This window comes from Elaeis guineensis, chromosome 4 (genome assembly GCF_000442705.2).
Source record: "Elaeis guineensis isolate ETL-2024a chromosome 4, EG11, whole genome shotgun sequence".
Taxonomy (NCBI): Eukaryota; Viridiplantae; Streptophyta; class Magnoliopsida; order Arecales; family Arecaceae; genus Elaeis; species Elaeis guineensis.
Window position 1 is genome coordinate 19571174 of NC_025996.2, and position 10593 is coordinate 19581766.

Genomic DNA, 10593 nt, shown 5'->3' on the forward strand with positions numbered 1-10593 from the left:
TACTGCTGCGGCCAATCCTATGTTCTATCCATCGTCGGAAAAGAGCACTTACAAAAAGAAATCCGCACTGACCAGAGTTATGTCCGAAAGGACCCTTCGATGCTTAAGTCAGTGGAGAGTGATGAACAACAGATTAATGTTTAGAAAGGTAGAGTATCAACTCAAAAAAAGTGTCTTACCAAATGCTGTTCATTTATCTTCTTTTATAGACAAGTTGTTGGTAACCATTTGTAACGGTTAGACATATGGATCCCACTTATTTTGACATTATGTGATTGTGGGATGGGCGGTTATACCGACCACTAATCATGTTCTGATCATTATGCGCTTTCTGCGCTGGCGGTTTCTGGTATGCCGACTCTATGTCAGTAATCTGAATATATTGACTATATATCGGCAATTATGAAAGTCCAGATGACCATCGATCGGTAATTCTAATATGTCGATGGTCATCGATCTGAAGTCAGTTGAGTCATCATAGTCGAAGTTTGTCAGGAAGATTGAGAATAGCCGACTGTTGATCGATAAACCGATTGATAGTCGATGGTTCGTGCTTATCAGACCAATTGAAAGTCAGAATCGGAGGAGTCAGCTGAATTACCTCAACAGTTGCCCCTCACTCCCAAATCCAAGATAGCCTGATATGTGGATTGGCATGTGGTTTGATACGTTGGACGAAGAGAGTTGCCACGTGTTATCTCGAGTCCCGATTCGACTGTAAACATTAATGATTTATTTGAAAAAATGAAGGGTCTCCAACCGTTTTGTTATTTCAATAACCGTGAGATCATCATTGAGGTATCGATTCGAGAAGATAGCCTGACGTCCGGAGAATTTGATCGATTTGATTTTAACTAGTCGATTTCGACCGCGTGTCCAGGTGTCATTGGCTCTGAGTCACTTATACGGATAGTGATGAGGTAGCATAATCTGAAGATAGGTACGTCAAACCATCTGACGATGGTCAGTTCTGATATAGCCATGTGTTGAAATCTGGAGAAGCCTTGATTTGAATAACTCTATTCAGACCATTGAAGGGTTTTATATATAACATCACTTTTATTTGGATCTTCTGTTTCTGCAATTGTCATTTTCTCCTGCAATAAAGGGCTCCGCCTCGGATGCTGAGAGTTTTCAAAGTCTTCCTTGTTCTTCATGTCATTTCCTAGCTTTAGATTGAGTTTTCGTTTCTTCCTTTTGGGTTTTTTTCTTTCTTCTTCTAAGTTTCTCTGCCATCTATCATTTTCTATGGCAAGTAGGGTAAGAAAGAGAAGGTTTCAACTTCTCGAAATAATCGATCAGAGAATCCGATTGATAATTCTCTTTCGGATCCAGAGATGAAGGTTTCTTTCTTGTCCAAATCCAATATTGATCGGCATCGGGAACAATATTGTATTTCGGAGCAATTTCAGTTCTTCGCTCCTGGTCTGGATAGTCAGGTGAATTTTTCTCCTTCAGATCAGGTTGCATTTTATGTAGAGGACCTTTGGGCCGGTCTTCGCTTTTCGATTTCGGAGTTTGTCCGAAATCTCCTTGATTACTATCATCTTTGTCCTGCTCAATTAGCCCTGAACTCTATTCGGCTAATTATTAGTTTTGCTTTGTTGTGCCATCCTATTCCGACCAACCCTCTTTCTTCTCTTTTTCGAATCTTCTTCGTCTTTCATCCTCACCCAAAACCCAAGGGTTGGTAGTTCTTTAACCCAAAGAAGGGTTTGTCTTTTATTTTTGGTCTTCCATCATCCATTCATGGATCGAAAAATCAATTTTTCTTTATCTCTTCTTTATTTTCTTAGGGTTTTTCTTCATCCTGGAGCAATCCGAGAATCGGCCCCAATGAACATAGTCGGGTCAATATTATTGATCGAAAAGATTTTCTCCAACTCAAAGATATGAAAGTCCCAGCACAGCAAGAGCTAATGACAGAGCAAGCTCTCTATGACATCAGACTTAGTTCGGTGACTTCTTTAGATATAGCATAGTCGGTTATTTTATTTTTCATTTACTTTCGAACTTTGTAACTGAACTTTTGCCTTTTGATTGCAGCTATGCATTCGACAGCACGAGTCTCAGCTTCTGACGTTCATCAACATGCTGCCAAGAAGAGAGTAGCGACCGATGTCAGATCATCCCGAATGATAAAAAAGAGTCGGGATGATTCGGAGTCTGTATCGATAAGAGAGCCCGATACTCCTTCGGTGATAGCTCCAGATGCTGAACCGGTTATAGCGTTGTCGGCTCCAACAATATTTCCTCCCGTCGAAGTGCTATCGGTTGGAGTAAAGACGGCAAAAGATGAGGATATCGCAGCCGTCATGCCAGTTGTAGCGGCCAAAACGACATCGATCTCAATTCCATTAGCAGGGGTTCAAACCACATCTGCAGTCACAACCGAACCAAAATTATCTGCTGCCATGCAGACCATTTCTCAAGTGCCTTTGGTTGGGCCAATGTAGTCTTGGACATAGTCAAGCTCCGACTTCATAGCGGTTTCGAGCGAACGACCGCCAACTGAAGAGCGAGAAAAGGCGTCGGCTACCTTTGCCGATAATGGATCGTCAGCGGATCTCCCCACCCTCTTCGATATTCGAATTTCAGTTGGTGAATCGGCTTTGGCCACTCCGATCTGGCCAAGCAACTTATCGAGGCTGCTCTTCTCCCGACTGACAAGAAGGATAGAAAAGATCATACTATATCCGAGATATTTTCTTCCTTCTACCCGACAATCCTTGGAGTAAGTTGACGATACTTCTTTCTCTTTTTTTTTATCTGACTTGTTCTTTCTTTTAGTTGGCACATGACATGCACGCTCTGGAGAGCAGATATTAAAAAATTACTGTGTTTTATCAAGTCTGGATGGAGAAAATTGCAGCTGCAAACGTCGAGAAAGCTGTCACCATCGAACAGCTTCAAGCAGCAATTGAACGGGAGAAGGTAGTAGCGGAGTGGGAGAAGGGTCTCTAGGAGTGGATCTCCCACACGATGGCCAAACTAAAGTTGTCCAAAGCAGAATTAGGGTCGGCTCAACAAAACATCACATCCCTAAAATTTTAGATTAAGAGCAAAAAGCACTCAATCAATCGGCTCTGGAGGAAAAGGGACGAGTATATTGAAGAACTTAAGGCAGAGCATGAGAGGCATCGGGCCACTAAAGAGAAGTTGGCACTGGTCGATGCAGAGTCGACTTTTACCAGAGGTGAAGCAGAGTCAGCAAAAAATGCTTCGAATCTGACCATCGAGAATTTCAAAGAATCACAGAAGTACAAAAATTAAATTTTCGAGGGCAGATTCATCTCCTATTGCATCAAATACGAAGACGGTAGGGATGCAATCGAAAAGTTGTATCCAAATTTGGATCTGAGCAGCATCATCCCTCCTAGTTCGGGAGAAGAGGCTATCAAGGAGACTACTACGCCGAATGAGAGAGATACACCGACTGCACCAGAATCTGCTCCAACTATTGAAGCTGTACCGGAGCCAACTAAAGAAGAAGCCGATTGATAACTGGTGTAATATCTTTTTTTTTTTTTTATAATCGGACAATAGTCCAATTTTATAATCGGACCCTTGGTCCGATTTTGTAGTCTTTTCTCTAATGAATGAAAAGAAATTTTTCAAGTATGAAATCTCTTTTTTCAATCTTGGAGTGCTGTCAATATCATTGAATAATAGTCGGATAATTGATTATCCATCGATGAGTTGAATGTCGATCAATAATCGTAGTAGAGTTTATTTGCTAGCCGAGTGTCAACTGACTTAGCTTTTAGATCTTTTTTTTATATATTTAATAGATGGTGATAAACCGAATATCCTTCGACTGACTATAGTCAAGTTGGTATATTTTCTACTAACCGAAGTCGAGTCAGTATAATATTTCGCTGAGCTAAAGCTAAGTTGGCATGAATAGTCATTCGACTTAAGTTAATTTTTTATCGTGGAAAATCAAGATGGAGTCGATATGAACTGACTGATTACTTATCGGTCTGATGCCACTTTTATAGATAACTTGTAGATGATTAAAAATTTTAAGATTCATAATCTCAATGTTTCATTCTGAATATGTCGTACATATGAATAATTTTATTGATAGTATATCTTCAAATTATCGACATTTCAAGTTCGAGAATAGTCATTCCATCGAGAGTTTTCAGTCGATATACGTCCGGACGAAGTATCTCGATCACTTTGTAAGGTCCTTCCCAGTTTAGAGATATTTTTTTTTGGTCGAAAGGCTTTAAAACTTCTGTCTTTTTTAAGACTAGATCTCCTGAATGAAAAATTTTTTATTTGACTTTTGCATTGTAATATCAGGCTACTCTCTGCCGATATACTGCCATCCAAACTTGAACTTACTGTCGGACTTTCGAAAGTAAGTCTAGGTCAGCTCTTTGACATTCAGAATTACTCAGCTCATTATATTGTTCGATTCTCACTGATGGCAATCCGATCTCAAGTAGAATTATCGTCTCAGTTCCATAGTCTAAGTTGAACGGTGATTCTCCTGTTGGTATACGAGAAGTTGTCCGATATGTTCTGACATTCAGAATTACTCGACTCATTATATTATTTGATTGTCACTGATAGCAATCCAATCTCAAGTAGAATTATCGTCTCAGTTCCATAGTCTAAGTTGAACGGTGATTCTTCTGTCAGTATATGAGAAATTATCTGATATGCCTACAAGATCGAATATAATTCTTCTACCCAGAGATCTTTAGCTTCATTCAATCTGATCTTGAGACCATATAGAATTATTCGATTTGTTACCTTCACTTCACCGTTAGATTGTGAATGGCCGACTGAAGTGAGCTTATGCGTAATATGAAATTTCGTATGAAACTCTTTAAAATTTTGATTGTCAAATTATCGATCATTATCGATGATGATGGTGTGTGGTAGACCGAATCTGTATATGTTTGATTTCTGAATGAAATCTTTCATATTATTTTTAGTAATTTGTACCAAAGGTTCAGTTTCCATCCAATTAATGAAGTAATCAATGGCAACTATTATAAATTTTCTCTGATCAGATGCCGAAGGAAAAAGATCAAGTATGTCGATTCTCCACTGCACGAAGGGTCATAGTGTAATAATTAATGTCAGCTGACTGGCTGGTTGATATTGTATGTTAGCATGCTTCTGATATGATTCACATTTTCGGATAAGTTTAACTGTATCTTTCTTCATGGTGGGCCAATAATATCCTTGTCACAAGACTTTATAAGCCAATAATTTATCCCCAAGTAATTTTCATAAATCCCTTCATGAACCTCTCGGAGTACATAGTCGGCATCCGTTGGTCTCAAGTACTTTAGTAAGAAAAGAGAGAATGACCTTGTATAGAGTTGTCTATTCATTAAAACATATTGTGAGGCCATCCACTTTAGTCATTTGACTTATGAAGGATCTGTAGGTAGAGTTTTATCAATCAAATATTAGATTATCGGGTCCATCCAACTTGGCTCATTATTGATTTGCAGTACTTCTTCGATTTTGTCAATACTCGATTGTTCAAGATATTCAATGAACATCCGATCGAGCAAGCTGAATGAAGTAGTTATGAGTCGAGAAAGTATATCAGCTCAAGCATTCTCTGCTCTTAGAATGTGAGAGATCTCAAAATATTTCAAGATTGATGTAAGATCTTTTACTTTCTAAAGATACTTCATCGTAATGAGATCTCGGGCTTTAAACTTGCTCTTAACTTACCCAGTGATCAGTGTGTGTCAGTGAAGACCTTCAAGTTGTTAATGTCAAGCTCTTTAACAATCTTCAAATCGGCTAAAAGAGCTTCATACTCAGCTTCGTTATTTGAGGTTTTAAAATTAAATCGAAGGGCATATTCAATTACAATCCCTTCAAAATTGATGAGGATGAGATCGGCTCCACTGTCTTGTACGTTGGATGCTCCATTAATATGTAGCACCCACACCGATGTTAAGTCGGCCTCAGAAATTTTAATTTGCTTCGATTTGCCGTCGAGGTTATCCTCAAAATTATCATCGGATACGGTGCACTCGACGACAAAATCGGCCAAAACTTATGCCTTCGTTGACGGTCGTGGACGATATTGAATATCAAACATACTAAGTTTTATTGTCCATTTCACCATCCGATCTGAAGTATCGGGTCGATACAGAATTACCTTTAGCAGCTAATCTGTCAAAATAACTATTGGATATGCCTGAAAGTATGGTCGAAGTCGTTGTGATGATATGATCAGAGCGTAGATCATCTTTTTCGCTCTTGGATATCGTATTTCAGTATTATGAAGCACCTTGCTGGTGTAATAAATCAGTCATTAAATTCTGTTTTCATCTTTCTGGACAAGTATCGAACTAACTGTCTCTGTCGAAGTCGTCAGATAAAGATACAATATTTCTCTCATCTTTGGTTTTGTGAGTAATGGTGGAGATGTCAAATACTTTTTCAGATCTTCGAATGATTGTCGGAACTCATCTGACCATAAAAAATTTTTTGCTTGCCACAAAGTCTTGAAGAAAGTTAGACATCTTTCTGCTAACTTTGAAATGAATCGATTGAATACAGTGATCCTTTCATTGAGTTGTTGTATCTCTTTCTTGGAGCCTGGATAATTCATATTAATGATAGTCTTTATTTTTTTAGGATTAGCTTCAATTCCTCATTACGATATGAGAAATCCAAAAAAAAATTCAACAGTTATCTCGAATGCACACTTAGTCAGATTCAGTTTTATCTGATATCGTCGAAGTGTGTCAAAAGCTTCTTTCAAGTTTCGAATGTAATCAAAAATTTTGAAAATTTTCACTAGCATATCATCAACATAGATTTTCATATTGCATCTAATTTGTGCCTTAAACAGTCTGTTAACTAGCCGTTGATAGTTAGCTCCGATATTCTTTAAACCGAATGGCATTGCCTTGTAACAGTAGATACCTTTGTCGGTTATGAAGACAATGTGCTCTTCATCTTCGGGTGTCATCTGAATTTAATTGTAGCCCACAAAGGTGTCCATAAAGCTCAAAAATCGATGTTTCGAAGTTGCATCAACTAGTTAATCGATCTTTGATAAAAAAAAACTGTCCTTTGGATAAGCTTCATTTAAATTTATGTAGTCGATGCAGATTCTCTATTTTCTATTGATTTTTCTCACCACCACTACATTGGTGAGCCAATCGGGATAATTAGCTTCTCTGATGAAGCCAACCGCGAGGAGCTTGTCGACTTCTTCATCGATGACCTTCTACCTTTCAGGAGCAAAAGATCTTTTTTCTACCTCATCAGTCTAACTTTAAAATCAATGTTCAGCCGGTGAGTTATTACTTTCGAAAAAATTTTGATATATTGATCGTCGATCAAACAAAAATATCGATATTTGCTCTTAGCAGGTTCACCAGTTGTTGTCGTTTCGGATCAGATAATTGCGATCCAATTTGGATCATCTTTTCAAAATCTTCTCTTAATGGGATAAAATTAATTGCTCAGTTGGTTCATCCCTTTCTTTATTTTCTCTTTGATCCAATTTATCAACGGATAAAGAATCTTCAAATTGATTATTTTTTATAGAGACCATGAAGTAACGTCGAGCAAGTTATTGATCTCCAAGCATTTCTCCAACTTCATTTTTTATTAAAAATCAGATCAATAAATGATATGTTGATACTACCGCTCTTAAGATATTGAGTCCTGATTATCCAAGTATGACATTGTAAGCCGAAGAAACTCAGATGATCGTGATGTCAAGAGAAATAGTACTTTATTATGGATCTGTTTCTACGGTTAGTGAGAGAGTAATTTTTTCTTCCATGATAACTACATCTCCAATAAAACTAACTAATAACATTAAGATTCTTCTGAGTTGGTAGTCGCATTCAGGAGAAAGTCGAGTAAAAGAGAACATCAATAAAACTTTTATTATCAACTAGAATTCTTTTTATATCATAATTTGTTATCATCGTCGAGACGACGACAGCATCATCATAGAGAGTTTGTATTCTCTGAACATCATCTTTCGAAAAAGAGATTATATTGTCAAGTCATCATTTCTTTGCCGACTCTTCTTCGAAAGTTGCCCTCCAATCCTTCGATCGTTCAGAAATCATATTAATCACTCCCACCATTGATCGATTATTAATCGTTTCCTCAGCTCGTGGCTGAGGCTATTGGTCGGTGGGAGATTGAGTCAGACGATCTTGTCAAAATTTTTTGAGGTAGCCACGTCAGATCAGGATCTCTATTTCATCCATGAGCTGAATATATTGTTTGGTATCATGACCATGATCACGATGAAATCGGCAATACTTTTTCTTGTCGTAACTTCTCGATGATACTTTCATCGATGGGAGATGTCAAAGATACTCTTCTCCTTCGATCTCCATTAAGATCTACACATGGAAAGTAGAAAGAAGGATATAGGAATCATACCTGTTGTCATAATTGTTCGGCCTTGGACTCCATCGATAGGATGAAGCTTCTTTATTGGTTGTTGACCGACTTGGTTCGATTGGAGCTTCATTTTTTTTATTTCCTTTTTTGACCTTTTCTTTCTGTCTGACGCCAGTCAGAAGCACCTTCGTCTGCACAAATATACTTATATGCGCACTCCAAAAGTTTAGCGTAGGTCCGAGAGAGAGTTTGATCTAGAGAATAGGTAAATCTGGATCCTCTCAGACCTCTCTTCATGATCGAGATGTACATATTTTTATTAAGATCCCTGACCTCAAGTGTGGTCATGTTAAAGCGAGCCACGAAGTCTCTCAATGTCTCTGTCTCACCTTGCTTGATGGAGAAGATGCTATCTGATGTCCACGGCATCTTTCAATTAGTGCTAAAATGGGTCACAAAAAAATATTTGAGCTGCTCGAAAGAACTTATGTTCTCCGACTGAAGCCCAAAATATCAGACTCGAACAGCCTTCCGAATAGTTGTCGGAAAGCCAATACATAGGAGCACATCAATCACCTCCTGGATCATCATGAGAGTCTTGTAACTCTCTAAATGATCAATCGGATCGGTGGAGCCGTCATATGGCTCCATCTGCGGTATTTTGAATCGAGGTAGGATCGGCTCGTCCAAAATACATTAAGATAGAGATTGGGCAATATGGAAGTTGAGATCGTTGGAGGACTTCCGATCTTCCACTTGGAGTTGGACAAGTTAGCGGTCGATTTTTTTGAATTTATGCTCGTAGTCATCGAGCCGTCGTTGTTGGAAAAATTCAAAGGTAGAATCCCCGAAGAACTTGAGGATGGAGAAGTGGAAGGTACATGCAACTTCTTCTCCTTCTTGATGCTATGTACATGGGAAGGAGAGAGAGATTGTCACGAATAATAAGCGGCACGATGAGAATGCTGAAAAGCGATTGTTCGACTCGATGACAACGTCGAGATGGTTGTCGTTCTGGAGATGAAGAAGGAGAGTGTCGTGGAGGACAGCGGCTATGCCTGGATGACACTGAATGCACCACCGGCTCCTCCATCGACAGCTGCTGCTGTTGCTGTGTCTGTTGTTGTTGCAGGCTGTGTACCGCCTCTGTCAACACTTTCATTTGCTGCATTAAAGCAGTAATTTACGCATCCATAGTGACTACAGGATGTGAAAAGCTGGGCTCTGCCAATGGAAGTATGGGAGGAAGATCTTTCTGACGGAAAGATTGCCTCGCGGATCCTATAGAGTTATTTTGAGCTCTAATTTTTATCATAATTTTTTCGTATCTTTTTCCTTCCTGGCATGTCAATCTGTTGCTGCAAATCTCCTGTTGCACCCATCATCAGAGACGAGCACCTGTAAAAAGAAATTCGTACTGATCGGAGTTGTGTCTGATAGAGATCCTCCGATGCTTAAATCAGTGGAGAGTGGTAAACAGCAGATTAATATTTATAGAGGTAAAGTATCAGCTCAAAAAGAGTGTCTTACCAAATACTGTTCATTTACCTCCTTTTATAGATGAGTTGTTGGTAACTGTTTATAACAGTTAGATACGTGGGTCTCACTTATTTCAGTATTATGTGATCGTGAGATAGACGGTTATACCCATCACTGATCATATTCTGATCATTATGCGCTTTCTGCGCTGACGATTTTTAGTATGCCGACTCTATGTCGATAGTCTGAATATGTCGACTGTATATCGATAATTGTGGAAGTCCGAATGACCATCGATCGGCAACTCTGATATGCCGATGGTCATCGGTTTGAAGTCAGTTGAGTCGTCATAGTTGGAGTTTATCAGGAAAGTTGAGAATAGCAGACTGTTGATTGGCAAATCGATTGATAGTCGGTGGTTTGTGCTTATTAGGCCGATTGAAAGTCGAAATCAGGAGAGTCAACTGAATTACCCTAACAGTTGCTATCCCAGTTTTAGTCGCCCCTATTTTTACTTATGTTTTTGGTGGGAGAATAATGAAGTTTTCACAGCATGCTTTGTTTTTTTTTTATAATAATTGAGGAGAAGATAGACAATGTCCAATCCCTTTCATTAATGAAATAAAGCTAGTGAAAACATTGAAATTTTCAGGCCAGGCCAAGCTGGGCTGCCAGACTCATAAATGTTGGCCCAATATTGACCAATGTTAATCCGAGCCAAGCATTTGAAAATCAAACAGCCCAGCC